This window comes from Onychomys torridus, chromosome 5, assembly GCF_903995425.1.
Source record: "Onychomys torridus chromosome 5, mOncTor1.1, whole genome shotgun sequence".
Classification (NCBI taxonomy): domain Eukaryota; kingdom Metazoa; phylum Chordata; class Mammalia; order Rodentia; family Cricetidae; genus Onychomys; species Onychomys torridus.
The window spans coordinates 126,408,493-126,425,712 of record NC_050447.1 but is presented as its reverse complement, the minus strand read 5'-3'; the positions used below and the strand labels follow the sequence as shown (position 1 = coordinate 126,425,712).

Genomic DNA, 17,220 nt, shown 5'->3' with positions numbered 1-17,220 from the left:
GGTGTTGAGGAACTTTCTGTACAAATTCATGTCAGTACAGAAGACCCTTTTAATCTGTGCTTGAAGTTACCTTTAGTCAAACATATTCCTTTACTATATAAAGTAGTATATTTTTAGGAAGAGAGAAAACACATTTACATAATGTTGGTAGGGTTGCTATAATTGTTCTGTTTTACTATCACTTTGTTCAATTATGTGTCGGGTTTACTTAAAAAGAATAAATGATAAAAGAATAAACTTAAAGAATAAACTTCATTGCAGGTGTATATGTATGGGAAAGAGTATGGGATGCCCAGGGTTGGGTCCTGTCTGTGGCTTGAGCATCCTGTTGGCCTTGGGTCAGATGTCAGGTAGAAGGGGCTGCTGTATGCATAAAGGTTTCTCGTTTTCTGAGAGGCCTTAAAAGAAAATAGCAAAAACCATGAAATCATCTTGGAAGCCATCCTTTAATCTCTGTGAAGAATCCTGAACACTTGGAGGCAGAGGTAAGCCTACATTTTATATAGAAAACACAAGGCTGCCAAAGGGCCCAGAGACCAGGCCTGGAAGCTAACAGCCCATCTCCCATAAACTCACATGCACAATGGAAGGAGAGCAAAGCCATGCTGATTTCCTGAGTTAGCAGCAGCTGGGCTCTTAGCCCTGTGCCCTGAATGCCTGGTCCTCCGGAACAATCCCACTGCAAGAGAACACCGATGAAGCTTGAGATAGGAGACTGGTTCTGCCTGCTGCCCTTGCACAATGGCAGTGGATGACTGACTGGAGGTTTGGTGACACATCCAGTCAAGAAGAACTAGGGAGGGGTGATATTAGAGTGATGTCTGGAGTGGTAAGGAGTCAAGGCTGAGCCACTACCAAAGGGACAGACGCTAGAAAGATGGACAGGTGTTTTCATATTTAAGAATGCAACACACTGTGTGCTTACCCAAGGAGTGTGTGTGTGTGTGTGTGTGTGTGTGTGTGTGTGTGTGTGTGTGTGTGTGAGAGAGAGAGAGAGAGAGAGAGAGAGAGAGAGAGAGAGAGAGAGTGTGTGTGTGTGTTTGAGATAGAGGGCAAGGGAAGAGGAAAAGGGAGGGGGAGAGAGCACATGTGAGAACACCAAGGAAAGTGAGGCCAAAGAAAGGCAGTGACTGCCCTGCAATATGGCTTCTGTGGATCCTTGTCTCTGGTCATAGAAGGAATTCCAGTCGTGATTTTCATTTCCAAGTCACAGCATTTTTATCTCTGCCAATAGAACTCTGTTTATCCACAGGGGTTAGCGGTGTGTGCCTACAAGCTGACTGCTGAAGCGACTTTTCACACCTGGAGATCAGAGGCACTGTCCCAGCAGGGGGCAGTACACGGGACCACAGAGGAGTCCCCATTGATGCTTGGGAGAGGCAGGGAAGCAGGGACATGCAGGGTGGAAGGTGGCAGCTGCTGTTCTGTGCCAGACAGATGTGATGTGGCCCTGAGGAGGGACAGACCTCAAGATTTGCCAGAGAGAGAAACTGTTTAAAGGGAAAAAAAACTTTTCTTTCTTATTTTCTTTCCTTCTTTTTTTTAACCATTGCAGAGTCAAATCTATAATCTTTGTTTTCCTTGACCCTCTGGCATCTGCAATCACAATGTAACCCATAGTTCTTGGCTGATTTCTGAGGTCAGAACAAAGAATTAGAAGTGTGGCTTCCAGTGTCCTTATTCTGAGTGATGTTTTGTCCACTGTACCACACAGTAGATGTGTGCAGGCAGGTGGACATAACCTACTGAAGAGCCAGGCTGAGGAGGTCTTATGACTTGACCTGTCTTTCCTCCGACGGCCGCACCAAATCATCTCCTAGTACCTCAGTCCCCAGAGGCACAGCACCTCTGTCACGCTCTCTCTCTATCCAACAGTTGAACAGTCCCAGGTCTACTAAGAAGCTCATTACTAAGGTGACGGGGGGGGGGGGGGGGATTTCTGGATTGCCTTGTCAGGGCCCATGTGGTGCTAGTTTTACAAATAAGAACTATTAAAGAGCGAGGAGCCCTGGAGGCTCGCCCCAGTGCCCTGTGTGAGGGAAGACTGTGTATGGTCAGCTCCCCCAAGGGGTCTGAATCAGACTGATGATCTTAGAAGTTTGTCTCAGCCACTTCTATGCTTACGGGGACTTGGCACTTCTTAGTGTTAAGTTTTGTCTTCATGTGCTTCTAGTGTCATAGCAAAATACCTGAGACTAGGTGATGTAGAAGTGAAAGTTTCTATAGTTAGCATATTTAGTTCATGATTCTGGAGGCTAGAGAGCTCAAGATCGTATCACTACCATCTGACCAGCGCCTGTCAAGGGTGCCATGCTATAGGACAGCATTTCAAACAGCATCTTGTAGTGAGACAGAGCTCAGACATCTTGATTTGCTCTCCCCAATCTTCTAAAGATTGTGATATCATTGTGGACATCTCATGACTCCATTGATTCCTACTTAACCTTCATTTCCAACCCATGCAGAACTTTCACAAAAGAGGAAGCTGCCACAGATTCCATCAAGCTTCCTGTCTTCTTGAATCCAATTTTGCTTCCTGCCTCTCCTTTCCAGGCGTCTTGACTGCAAGGCGTCTCCTATTAAACCTGTCTGCTTTCCAGGAACTAATCCCAAGCCAATGAGTGCAGGAAGGAGTGAGCCTAGAGCTCACTTAGTTTAAGACTGGGTCTGCACAGTGTCCAACAAAAGCCCCTACCAGAACCCGAGAGATAAATACCCACCAGACACTGAAAATGTCCCACCCCATAGCCTCTCCAAGAAGGGCTATCACTCTGCTAGTCTAATGCGAAGGTGGCACCTCACTGTCAGAGGCAAGAGTCATCATGGGAAACAGGTGTGCAGAGACCCAAGTGCTACCCTCTCACCACACACAACACAGTATCCTTCCGAGGCATTTGCAAACTCTATTCATTTCTTTATCTGTATAGTGTGTGTGTGTGTGTGTGTGTGTGTGTGTGTGTGTGTGCACATGGTGTGCATGTGTGCAGATCAGAAGACAATTACCAGGAGTCAGTTTTCTCCTCTTACCATGTAGACTCCAGGAATTGAACTCAGGTTGTTGTATTTGGCAGCAAGTGCCTTTACCTGCTCAGCCATCTTGTTGGCCCTGGAGGCATTTCAAAACAAATTTTTGTTTAACTTCCTTTGTGACCCACATAATCAACACAATCCTGAAATATACTCAACTTCTGTTTATTTGAAGGGTATTTGTCTATTGGTGCTTGAGCGGGGCCAAGGTAGATTTACCTCACTGTAAGTATCAACTGACGAGATTTGCCTGCCATGTTTCAATTACTGAAAGACTGCTTTTCACTGTTTGGTAGGTGGCAGCAGGCAGCATATACAATGTAAGCATTTACATGCTGGTCATCAAAGATGCAGAACTATGTGGCAGCTACCGTAGCCGAGCTGTGTGTCCTTGCAGAGCCCCTGTGAACTGAGACCTGCTTGCCTGCACTCTAGAGTTCACAGATCAGGGGAAATTGCAGAGTCCCATCCTGCAGAGCACCAGGCACTACATCCTAGGATCCACCCAATGTCAAGAAGAATGTTTCTAATTAATCTGAGCTGAATATGAACAGACCATGTTCATGTCATTATTTTGAAATAATACAATATCTATATGCATAATTCATATAGATATTGTGTTCAGTGTTAGGAATAATGCAGAGGTGCTTTAAATGACCCAGGAGGCTGTGTGTGTGCCATATGCACACCCCCTGCTGCTTTACATAGGGGACCTTGCATACTTGGAGGATGGAGCCAGATGAACACCAAAGGGGCTATAATTATATAGTATTTCACATACATATATTATATTATATGTATATAATACTAGTGACATATTGGGATAATATTTAGGGTATATTCTGTGATGTAAACATTAAAATTAATTTGCCTGTTTCTTTTTATTACTTTTGTAAACATTTATTTATCAAAAACTACTATAGAGGAAGATTTGGATTAAAAAAATCTTATATACCTGGTCAAGAAAAAAGGGGGACACCATTGGCTGCAGGGGGAGCATGGTGGCGAACTGTTTAGTGTCATTAACAAACACAAAGTCCACAAAGGAGTGAACAGGGACAGAACAGTACCTTAAGCATGTGGCAGTCAGCACCAGCTTGACAAGGCCCTAGTAGTGTGGCACTGGCTCCCTCTTGCTACAGGATAGCTGTCTGTAGTAAGGAAGTCCTGGGGGGTGGAAATCACAGGTTCAAGGGCTACATTGTTCACGACTAGCCTGGGATATGTCAGACAATAATCACTGTCAAAATGGGGAAAGACGGTTGGCCAAAAAGATGGTTCTGCTGTTAAGAGTACTTATTGCTCCAGAGGATAAGGGTTTGGTTCCCAGCACCTATGTCTGGTGGCTCACAACCTCCTGGAACTCCAGCTCCAGGGGGCCTGACTCCTCTTGGCTGCACTCATATGCACACACACACACACACACACACACACACACACACACACACACACATACACACACACTTTTAAGGTTTATTTATTTATTATGTATACAGCATGTATGACTGCAGGCCAGAAGAGGGCACCAGATCTCATTACAGATGGTTGTGAGCCACCATGTGGTTGCTGGGAATTGAACTCAGGACCTCTGCAAGAGCATCCAGTGCTCTTAATCTCTGAGCCACCTCTCCAGCCCCCCAACCCCCTTTTATTGAGCTGAGGATCGAACCCAGGGCCTTGCACTTGCTAGGCAAGCGTTCTACCACTAAGCTAAATTCCCAACCACACACACACTTTTAAAACAATAAGAATAAATTTTATTTTTTAAAGAAAATCACACATGGAGGCTGACAGGTGGGACAAGGTTTGAACTAAGCCTGAGGTGCCAGTAGAACTCTTGGGAGTCTGTGGAAGCCACGCTGCTTTCCGAGTCATCAATGTTTACACTTGGGTAATAGCACACATGTAATTAAGTGAACAAATATAATGAATCTATCTGCAGTGGCATGATAGCTGGTGCCGAATCCTATTAAACACACTTAATTAAAAGTGCATTAAACCTTCAAGCTTTAGAACACGCCCTGCTCTCTTCAAAGCTGCCCCTCCATTAAAACCTTCCCCACTATTAACGATGAGTCAGCCTGTGACCCCTTTGGGCATGACCCGGTGAGGTGAAGTGCCTCTTAAACACCCGTGTATCACAGGCACTAATGGATTGAAATCAGGGAGATTAATTCTATTCATTTGGCTCCTTGTTTCAGAAACAACTGTCACACTGAGCTTAATTGCTGAAGATGGTTGGAGGCTTTGGAGATTAGAGACTCTGGAGGCTGGTTTGGAGCCAACGTCAATTATTCGGTCTGCTGTGCAGTGGGCACAGGAGGATGATTCAAATCCAGACAGCCAGTGGCTCTTGTTTGCCTTCGTGCCTCGGTTCTCTATCAATCAGGTGTTCATAGGCCCAGGAGAGGGTGGTGGGGTGCACTGGGATTTTTGTTTGGCTTCAGAGCTTGGCTTTTCACTCTGAGCATGGCACTTCCTGCGGATGGGAGCCTTGTATGGCTAATTTCCCTTCGTTCTTCTGCATTTTGACTGAGTAAGAAAGTGAGAGAAGTGACCAAGAGTCTCCAGGAAGGAATGTAAGATCCCACCTTGTGAAGAAGCACCAGCCCATACATGAGGAAGCTTGCCCTTGTTTCATAGCCTGCTTGGCCCCTCTCACCACCCCATCATTCCTACAGCTATCATTCCCATGCTCCCCCTTTCCAAAGGGGTTCTAACACACAAGAAGAGGTTATGAAAGTACCCATCACTCTCACCAGGCTCCAGACCCCCAATCTTCTGTCACAGTCTCATGCTTTTCTGGGCCACTCTATGCACAGTGCTTAAATTGGTTGTGGATTCATTGAGAGTTGGCCGAAGAAGCTTCCTGACGAAGCTGTGCGGGAGAAAGCCTGTCTCGGAGTGGCACACAGCTGGAGGATGTAGTGGTCAGCACTGGCTGGCTGGTCCTAGAGAGAGTCAGTATAGCTCCCCCTGCTGAGGACCCGAATGTGGCTGCCCTCTTGGGGTGTAGCTGGCCATGTACTGTTAGAAGGTCCCATGCCACTTTAAACATCTTAGATTTCAGAGTATTTAAACAATGGCCCCATGGTTTCATTTTACATTGGCCCCAGCCAACTATGGATTTTGTCCTGGTGCTGAGGGTGCGTCCCTGGGTGTGAATCCTTCCCACCCTCACCAAAGATGCCCTGGAGTCTCATCATTCTTCCTGGAGCCTGTGCCTTAGCAGAAAGCTTTTCCATTAGGGGTTTTTTATTTTCATCTTCACCAGAAAACTGCTCTTTTGCAATAAAGCACCCAGCAGACACTTGACAAATGACAGGTGCCAGCAGTCTGGGACATCCACAGGACCCTTGCAAACTGTGTAAACTTCTGAATTGAGCTTTCTGTAAGACATGCATGACAAATACACACACCAGAAAAGCATTCTCCAAACCCCATTCTTTTATTAAAATATTTTAGATTTCTTTATTTTATTATTCTGTACATATGTGTGTTTTTCCTGCATGTATGTATTTGCATCATGTACATGCCTGGTGCCCACAGAGGTCAGAGGAGGGCAATGGATCCCCTGGGAATGGAGTTACAGACAGCAGTGAGTGGCCATTTTGGTGCTTGGATGGGGACCTGGGTCCTCTGCAAGAGCAACAAGTTCTCTCAACCATGAGCCTCCCCTCCATCCTCCAAGCTCCACTCCTTAGAGCATTTCTCCAGTTGTCAGAAGTGCTCTGAGCACAACAGTTATTTATAGAACAAAGCTCGTTACTCCTTACTAAGCACTAGTGCGCATGTCACAGCCAAGGCTCTGAAAAGTTTCTGCAGCAAAGACATGTATTCATGAGACTGTCCAGCCTTTCCCTACCTCACCCATTTAGTCACAAACCTTGGGACACTTGGGAGGCAATGTAACTGGCCTTAATATCATGGAGGTGAACATGGAGGAGAGAAACCAAGGAGCAGCACAGAGGACCACAAGATGCATGGCAGTGAAGGAGCTTCATTATCTGCAGACATGGTGCAGTAACTGCTCATAGAACTAGGCTAACCTTCTTCACACTTGTTCTGTTCTTTCCTTTTCACTGGTTATAGGAAATAAAATAAGCCTGTGGCTCATAGAACTGTGTTAATCGCCCTAGGCTGGCTCAAACAGCAACAGGGACCCAAGTCTGTCTAAAAAGGAAGGAGTTGAAAGGATGGGAGAGAAGGGGATTCTGGGACTTAATGAATGTTCATAAACAATTGATATTGAAGTGAACAAATTAGTCAAATATCAAATGATGTAACAACTATGTTAGAGTAAGGTGTGAGTCACACTTGAGGTTGGACTGTAGCTGGAGAGCTTTTCTCCAGGTCCCACTAAGCCCCAGCAGTCCAGTAGCCCACTTATAAAATGAACACACAGACACTTATGCCATTAGCTCAGGCCTGCCATTGTCTAGCTCTTACTCTTATATTCGGCCCATTTTTACTAATCTATGCTTTGCCACATGGCTCGTGGCTTACCTGTACCTTACATCTCACTTCTCGTGGTGGCGGCTGGCCAGTCTCCTCTCCCAGGCCTTCACTTTTCAGAATTCTCTTCTCTGCTTGTCCCGCCTATACTTCCTGCCTGGCTACTTGCCAAATAGTGTTTTATTTATACAGAGCGATATCCATAGCACTTCCTCTTTTCTTTTTTTTAAAGGAAGGTTAACTTTCATATAGTAAAATTACAGACAACAAAACAATTATCAAGCAAGAATTACAGTTACAATATCTAGTCTATTAGTATTTGGCAAAATTAAAGAAGATATACTATCTATCTTATATTTATGAGTCTGAGGTTTAATATCTAACTTATCTTTTATCATAACTAAGGAAAATTGTAACTATCTGGCTTCAACTACATCAAAGACCCCAGAAGGATATAATATTACCTAGAACCGGAAGAAGGATGTCAGCAACTTTCGGGAGTCTTGCAGGTAGACAGACAGCCGGCAGTAAAAGACTGAACTAGCAGTCATCTAGGGTGCTCCTGGTCCCCCTCATCCTGGAAGTCCTTGCAGATCCCAGTGAATACAGCAAAGCTAATGTGAGAGAAGATAGAGTCAGGAAGAGCCTCCCAACAAAGAAAAACACAGGTTGTCATGCCCACTAACACTATCAAACACTAAAAGAAAAAGTAATGTCCATCCTCCTCAAACTTCCAAAAATGGAAAAGAACAGAATTTTTCATTCTCTTTTTAGAAGGCTAGCATTTTTGCTGATATCAAAACCAGACAAAGACACTAATAGGAAAAAAAAAAACTACAGACTAATTTCCCTGACAAATATCAATGCAGAGATCTTCAGCAACAAAATTTAACATGGATTTCATGAGGGAGAAGTATAGAAGAAGCTTGCAATACGAGCAAACTACCTCAATAAATTACAGGGATAAAAAGTCCTGGGTAAGATGGTGCTCAGAGGTGAAAGGATAAAAGCCTTCCTTTGAAGAGAGGGAAAGTCAGGATGCCCACATCTGCCTTCTCTGTTCAGGATAGTATAGGAAGTCCCAGATGCAGCAATCAGGATAGTACAGGAAGTCCCAGATGCAGCAATCAGGCGAGAAACGGAAACAAGCAGCAAGCAAAATGCTGTTCCCGCTGATACAGGATACTTAGGCAAACCGTGTAAAGATGTGTTGCTGTTTTACTTTGCCTGTCTATTGCACCTGATTGGTTTAGTAAAAAGCTGAATGGCCAATAGCTGGGGGAGGAGAGGTTAGGAGGGACTTCTGGGCAGAGAGAGGAACTCAGGATGAATCTGGGTGAATGAGAAAGTCAGAATGAAGACTTTACTTTCAGGGATCATTTCTGTAGTTTGTTACTAGAGAGGTTTCTCTGACTGTGTAGAGCACTGGGGAGACCACGAAGATGAGACATAGCCTTCCCTCCTGAGCGTGAAGCCGGCTCTAGGTGCTGCTTTTCTACAGCTGCCTCCAGCCATTGATGATGATAGGTCTTCTCTTCCTTTGGGAGAGCGAGAGGGAGGGAACACAGTCTGAGTGGGAAAAACAAAAAGACAGACATACAGAATGGAGCAGAGGTAAAAAAAAAAAAAACCCATCACGTGGCAGAATGGAGATTAATAGAAGCAGGGTAATTTAAGTTATAAGAGCTAGTTTGGAACAAGCCTAAGCTAAAGGCCAAGTGTAGCACAAATCTTAACAGTTCTTATTTGTAAAAACAAACCCAGAGCCAGGTATTGGGGGAATGCTGGAAGATCAGAGAAGCAAAACAAGCCACATCTACCTCACCTCACCAATTCCTCAGCTGATCCTGTTTCCTCAGGCTAGAAGCCTCTGATTCCTCATCCGAATGGATCTCAGCTGAACTGCTGCTAGAAGCCTGAAAGCTTAACCAGCCAAATGCTTCTAGTTTCTGGCCCTCACATCTTATATACCTTTCTGCTTTCTACCATCACTCCCTGGGATTAAAGGCGTGAGTCACCATGCTTGGCTGTATCCTTGAACAGATGGATTTCTGCCTCTGGAATGCTAGGATTAAAGGCATGTGCTACCACTGACTATCCTCTATTTTTAATATTGTGGCTGTTCTGTCTCTAACCCCAGATAAGTTTATTAGGGTACACAATATTTTGGGAAACACAATACCACCACAGCCAAGCTTTCATAATTAATAGTAAGTCTCCATGTCTTTATTTGGGGAGTGGCGGTCCCAAAAGAAAGAAAATCCAGCTATACCTGTCCAATGGAGACATGGTGTTAACAAGCTTATGGAAGTCATAAATTAATTCAGTGATGTTGTGGGATACCAGATCAGCACATTGATACCAACTGTGTTCTATACACAAACACTAACCAAACCAAAGCCTACATTAAGAAAACAGTTCCATGTATAGCAGCATCTGTAAAGATAAGACATTTAGAGGGAAAATACCTAAGGAGCTAAAATACTGAAAATTCAAGAACAATACTGAAAAAAAACCCAAGAACACCAATAAATAGAAATAAACAACCAATAATCATGGATTAGATGTGGTGTTACTAATATGTCAATACAACACAAATAACTCATACATTCTATCAAATTCAATGTAATTCCCATAAAAATTCTGTCAGTTTTGGGGGAAAAAAAAAGTCACCATGGACCCAACTAGCCAAAATTATTTTGAAAACTAAGAACAAAGTTGAGAGTCTCACATCCCTTGATTTCAAAACATATTACAAACCTACCAAAGTCTGTCATGTACTCAAAGAGAGCTACAGAGACGGATGGGATAGGTGAGAGGTAGGAAGAAAGTCTTTGGTGCCTTCTCAGCAAGACCGTGCAAGAGGGAAAAGACAGTATTTTCAGTACATTCTGTTGAAAAAAACGTATCTCTATACACAAGACAACAAACAACTTACAACAGATCAAAGACAAAGGTATAGCCCCAAAGTGTGCAACTCCTGGAAGAAAACAGGAGGAGATCCTAAAGCACTGTATCCAGCCAAGATTTCTTGGCTATAACCCCAAAACCACAGGTAATAAAGGTAAATGTGGTGGTTTGAAAGAAAATGGACCCCAAAGGGAGTGGCACTATTAGAAGGTGTGGCCTTGTTGGAGGAAGTGTGTCACTGTGGGGGTGGGCTTTGAGGTCTTTTTTTCAAGCTTCACTCAGTGTGACAGTCAGTTGACTTCCTGTTGCCTGTAAGATGTAGCACTCTCAGCTCCAGCACCATGTCTGCCTGCATGCTGCCATGCTCCCTGCCATGATAATAATGGACTGAACCTCTGAACTGTAAATGAGCCACCCCAATGAAATGTTTGCCTTTATATAGAGTTGCCATGGTCATGGTGTCTCTTCACAGCAATTAAAAACACAAACTAAAACAGTAAAGATAAATAAGTTGTACTATGTGAAAGTTTGAAACAGTTGGGCAAACAATACAATAAACACAATGAGGGTTATAGAGCGAGAGAAACACAAATCATATATCTAAAGAGGGATTGATATTAGAAATGTGCTTTTAAATTCCTGAGCCCAATATACACAACAAATTAATAAGTTGAATCCAAAGTAACTCAACCAGTATTTCTCTAAGAGCGACAGAAGAAGGGTAAATCTCATGACAAGAGGCCCAGCATCTAGAGAAATGTCAATCAAAGCCACGGTGAGATGAGCTTCATGCCTACTAGGATGCCCAGCACAAGGACAGCAAGCTTGGTGAGGATGGAGAAGTTAAGAGCCTTCTTCCATTGTTCATGGCAATGAGAAATGATGTCGATGCTGTGAATACAGAGTAGCAGCTAAATTCAAACAGAGTCACTAAGTGACTCAGAAATTCCATTTCTGGTTATAGACTACTTCCCCTATACCTCAAAACAAACCTGCAAGTATTCCAAAGAAATGTTTGCCTATTCTTGTTCAGCACTCATATTCCTAATGTGTTTTACTCATTATAAGCAAAAGGTAGAAACAATAGAAGTGTCATATAAACAAAATAGAGTATACACATGAAGTGGTATTGTTATCATTGAGACTCAAAGAGGAAGGACATTTTGGCACATGGTGTAGCAGCAGTGAATGCTGAGATGTAACAAAGCTATAAACGCTGTGGTGTGGATGACGGGCGTCCCTGGAGTTCTCAAATAGACTATACAGTAGTTCAGCAGCAGTCTACACAAAGGTGCGTTCTAGGGGCGGGGCAATGTGGAAGTAAGAGTTGTTGCCTGAATGTCCTTAATACCTCTGAACTGTCCTCTTAAGAATGCTTGGCATAGGGCTGGAGAGTTGACTCAGTGGTTAAGAGTATTTGTTGTTCTTCCAGAGGACCCAGGTTCCACTTCCAGCATCCACTGGGTAGCTCACGACCATCTACAACTCCAGTCCCAGGACATCTGATGCTCTCTTCTGATCTCCCAGGGCAGTAGGGATGCATGTGGTACACAGACATGCATCATACATATAGGCAAAACTTACTCATAAGCATAAAATAATAAATAAATCTAAAAAAATTTGAAAAAATGCTTAGAATAGAAATTGTGTTTGTTTTGTTCACCCCAATTAAAGATTTAAAATTAAAAGTAAAAATGTTAAAATAAGCCACAGATCAAGAGAAAACCCAGAAAAGAACAAACCAAAGTTGATTCCTTTTTACTTCTGAGATAGAAGGAATGAAAACCCTGATTTCCCCCTCTGTCACTGACTCACTCTCTGGAAGCCAGATGCCATATCAGAGAGGCCTCTGTGGCAGGCCCCAGGTGGCTTTCAGCTGACCACCATCAAGGCACTGAGTCCTTGGTCCTTCAAGGAATTGAATTGTGTCAACAGTCACACGTGTAAGTCTGAGGTGCAGACATGCATGACCATGTCAGCATCCTCCAGCCTGAAGATAATGTTACCAGGTGTCTTCTGCAATATTCACAGAGATCTTAGAACAGGGCTCAGCCAACACTCTAGAAGCTGCCCTGACTTTCATTCTGAGACCTAGATAAGAATCCTATTTTAGTACAAGTCAGGGGTTTCTCCTTAATGACACAAATCTCCTCAACAACTACAATCATTTTGCCTGTTCCTACTGTGTCCTGAGTTTTACCCAGTTCATGGCCACTTTCCTCACCAAACTGCACAGTTGGCCCACAATTGAACTGGACTCATGTTCCTTCCCTCATCAAACTCCAGCGAGCAATAACCATGCCATCACCTAGATGATACAGTTTTTAAAACATCCTCTGTCATACAAATCTTGTAATTTTCAATTACTTTTAAAGTTCGCTGCCTTTGAGTTTTGGGGGCATAGGCAGAGTATGGCCAGATTCTTTGCCAGGATATAGTGTGGGTGGGCTCTAACCTAGTTCCTAACAGCATCCTGCTTCAGCTCTGAAACCTCAATACCTCATGAGCATGGTCTCTGCTGTCTGCATTTCTTTTGACATTTTGGTCTTGCACATCCCTACCAGATAGCACACTGAACTCTACCTAGAGCACTTTTAGGACTTCTCCAGCTCACAGTACGAAGGCTCTCCACATCGGTTCTGCAGAGCAGTTCCAAAGGCTTACAAATCACCTAGCTAAATAGTCACAGCAACATTTTCTCATCACTGTGAGCAAATGGCCTGAGGAAAAACAGTTTTTAGTAGTGAGGAGGTTTGTTTGAGCTCATGGTTAAATGGTTAGGGTCTGCCATGGTAGAGAAGGCAGGAGAGCAGGCAGGTCCATGGAGAACTGAGGTCATGGTTTGATGATTAGGGTCCACCATGGTAGGGAAGACAGGATGTCCGGCAGCTTCATGGTGAAATGAGCTCACAACAGCCACTTGCTCACATCTGATGGGATCAGGAAGCTAAGGACAGACAGTGAAGACTGAGCTATAAACCTCAAGGCCCAATCCCGAGATTCACAAGTCAAACACATTAACATGTAGGGACATTTTATATCTAAGCTGCTGTGACCTGAGAGGATAACTATGGGTCAGACAGTCCCCACACATCCCATACTTACTAAATGAATATTCTCTTTGACCTTGTGTGCTCTTAACTACCTATGGATATGTAACAAATGACCCCAAATTTTTATAGCCTCAAAAGACAGTGTTGATTATCTTACAGTGCATACAGGTGGCAACTCTCTACTTAGATTTTCAGTGCCCTGATTTGGAATCTCTCATAGGCTCTAATGAAGGTGTTGGGCAATATTATAGTAACCATGAAATTTAGCCAGTGAAGGATCCACAGAGGCTCCTCAATTCATGATACAGTTATATCCTTATGAACTCATTGTGAACTGAGACTCCATTGTTAGTGGAACTATTAGGAGATGGGAATGCATTTACTATGAATACAGTCAGCTGAACATCACAGCCTTAAATGTTCTCAGAGTGCTTGTATCAGCCCAATAAAATAGTGTTCCCTGACTGACCACGGCTCTAAGGTAAAACTTGGATGGTCATATGAGTACACTTTTGCAGCATTGCTACAGCCCTGGAGCAGGATCCTTGTAAACCCTGGCTTTATCCAGGGCACAGACTGTCTGGGTGACACCAGCTCCTCTGGCTGAGAGCCTAGCCCTGTGTCATCCAGGGCACTGTGTGAATCTGGGAAAAGACAGTTGACCTCTTTGACTCCCAAGCTTCTTTATGAGGACAACTCAAAGAGTGGGGAAGGAAAGTGACGTCAGAAACACCTCCTCTCTGTGAAGAGTGGCCACGAGCCTTCAGCAGGATAGAAGAATAAAAACATAAGCAAAATAAAATAAATCGAAGGTAGGGAGAGGAGAGGGTGGTGCTACCTGCTCAAGCAGCTGAGCTAGAGGCCGGTCTTTGACTGGCACTTCACTCTTTTCAAATGCCTTGTAACAAGGCAGCCTAGGACGTGTCTGCCCTAGACTAATGTATGTGAGCTGCTCAGAGCTAAGGTGACAGCATCCATTCACTTATTTTTCAGCCAATAAATATTTATTAATGGCCTACTTACTCATTGCCAGGCACCAAAATAATTTAGTGAGGATGAAGGGGAGGGAAACAGGTAGGGAGAGAGAGGAGGGAGGGAGGGAAGGAGGAAGAGAAGGAGGGAGGGAAGGAGAGAGGGAGAGAAAAGAAGGGAAGAAGGCAAAAAGAAGGGAGGGAGGGAGGAAGTGAGGAGGAGTGGAGGGAGAGAAAGGAAGAGAATGAGGGCCTTCCTAATGATTCTGAAACACATTCCACTGGTCTGTTGAGGTATTCAGGCATTAGTTACTTCATTACAACATACTATTTAATTAAGTGAAACTATGATCAAGACATGCTTGCTATTGAGCAATGTACCTCTAGAGAGACACACAAAAATTGGCATATGGAGCTAATCCTCCTAGCCTGGAGACCCAGGTAGCATAGATGTTCCTCCTCTTCTTCATGTCTCTCCACTAGGGACTCCACACAGTCTCACCAAGTGTTTGACAGGAATCCCCCAGCTGCCTAACATGGCCTAGAGGCACAGATAGCAAGGTGAGTCACCTCTTCCTAGCCATCTCAACTTGGAGCATCCCAAAGCCTGCCACTACCAGTCTGACACCTCTACCACTTCTTCTCCTGGCCCCTTCTCATGTTTGCCTCTGCAATTACCTGTCTCCTGCCTTCCAGGGACCCTCCAGCTGTCTCATGTGTCCCAAAGACCCAGGTTGCAACCTTCTGCCTCCTCCTGGCCTCTCTCTCCTGGAGATTCCCCATAGCCTCCCTCATCAACCATCTAGGAACATATGCTTCTGTCTGTCGCTCCCTGCTTCAAAATCCCAATCGCCCCACCTGTCACACAACCAGGACCTCCCAGCTACTGCAAAAGGCCACAAAGGAGCACATGTGGCCTGTGTTATATTCTCAAAACTCATATTAAAAGATACTCTTGATGCCCAGGTCCCATTGTAAGAACACAAGAAATATGAAAATCTAAAATAATGTGTCCCCCACAGAACACCAACTGCATAGTGATAATCTCTAACGAGAACAACTCGACAAAACGCAGGACACAGAGTTTAAAAGGGACGATCCCAAACCTGTTCAAAAGGCATTCAAAGGAGACAAAGACTCAACATCTGAACCAACTTGAAAAGTAGAGGAATGAATTAACTGGTTAAAGCCAGGAAAGCACAATAAAGTAACAGAATGTAATTTTAAAAAAGACGATATAGAACATGAGAATAGAATTTAATAAAGAGAATACGGCCAGAGGGGAACTATCTCAGCATAATAAAAGCTATATATGAGAAACTTAGAGCCAACATCATCCTAAATGAAGAACTCAATGCATTCGCACTGACATCAGGAGCAAGACAAGGCAGTCCATGCTTCCCACTCCTTTCCAATAAAGTACCTGCGGTTGTTACCAAAGTAGTAAGACAAGAGAAGGAAGTAAGAGGGTCACACACAGGAAGGAAGAAGCCAAAGGACCTGCAGACGGCATATTCTATACATAAGAGACTCCGCTAAAAACTTCGACGTGGTACGCACTTTCAGGAAAGCAGCAGGTTACAAAATCAGCATACTGAATCAGTAGCTCTGCTGGCACGGGGAGATCAGTTTTCTTTAAAGAAATGGCCGTTGAAGGTGGTCCAGGATCCAGTGGATGGCCCTGCACCCATGCACGCTGTAATGTCACTGATAGGTCTCGCTGGGCTATGAAAAGGGGACATGAGAAGGGTGCTTGGGGGAGGAGTCTGGGGAGGCATCGAGGGGGGAGTTGTGGGTCAGTGCCATCAAAATCCACCTATGTATGAAGTTCTCAGAGTCCGTTTTAAAAATCAGTAGTTTTCCTATATACCAATGACATGCACACTGACAAAGAAATAAAACTCTGTCCTTCACAATAACCTAAAAAAAATAATAAAATAAAATAAAAAAGAAAACATAACAAAACACTTGAGGCCTACTAAGAGGGATACCATTTTTGGTACTATAAACCTGGCTTAAAACGTCTGACTGAGAAGGTAAGAGACCCAGCAAACTTGCTATTGTCATTTAGCTAAACAAAACCATAGCTAGCACCAAGCTGCCTTATAAATATTTCTACTTTACCCATACACAAATGCTACTCTCATTCTTAATCAGAAAACTTCTCAGCGAAAGTAGGTGAAATCAGAGATTCATGACTCTCCAAGATAATAAGAATAAGTAATGGAGGAGTGCTCACCCCTAACAGGACATTCGTGCCTCCCCTTCTAAGTCCCAGAGGGTGGGAAGAATACCTAGGTGGCTCTCAACCTTAGCCAGAGAGACTTCTTTCTGCAGAGGTAATGCAGAGTCTAATTTAGTCAAATCAATAAGAAAAGAGATCATGAGTGCTCAGCCCTAAATGAAACACCCACATTAACCCCACCTCCACCCCCAACCCCAACCCCCGGGCCCATGGAGCATCATGGAGGAGGAATGTTAGAAAGAATGTAAGAACCAAAGAGTGACGAAGAGTGATGTGAATTCCTGTTTCATGAGTGTGTTGTGGCTGCTTCTCTCATGAACTCACAGTACCTGTGGTTACCTACACATGACTGCACAAAACCAAGCCAGTCAAAGTTCCAGTATGGATGTGAGGGGGGTTCATGAGACCACACCCCTATCCAAGGGTTGATTGGCAGCTGATGGAGGCTATGCAAAGGACAGTAATTTTTCTTTAGGATATGGCCACTACCAAGCGTCAGGGAATGATCTCACACCCATAAGCCTAAGGACAGCACTAATTGTACACAATGAGATACTTT

At 43.9% G+C, this 17,220-nt stretch overlaps 1 non-coding gene across 1 annotated transcript; it reads left to right on the top strand.

The window, feature by feature from the left end:
- The first annotated feature begins 8,839 nt into the window (after positions 1–8,839).
- LOC118584968 lies at positions 8,840–9,060 on the top strand. Its single transcript, XR_004945125.1, has one exon. It is a non-coding gene; the product is annotated as a small nucleolar RNA U3 (small nucleolar RNA).
- Positions 9,061–17,220: the final 8,160 nt, after the last annotated feature.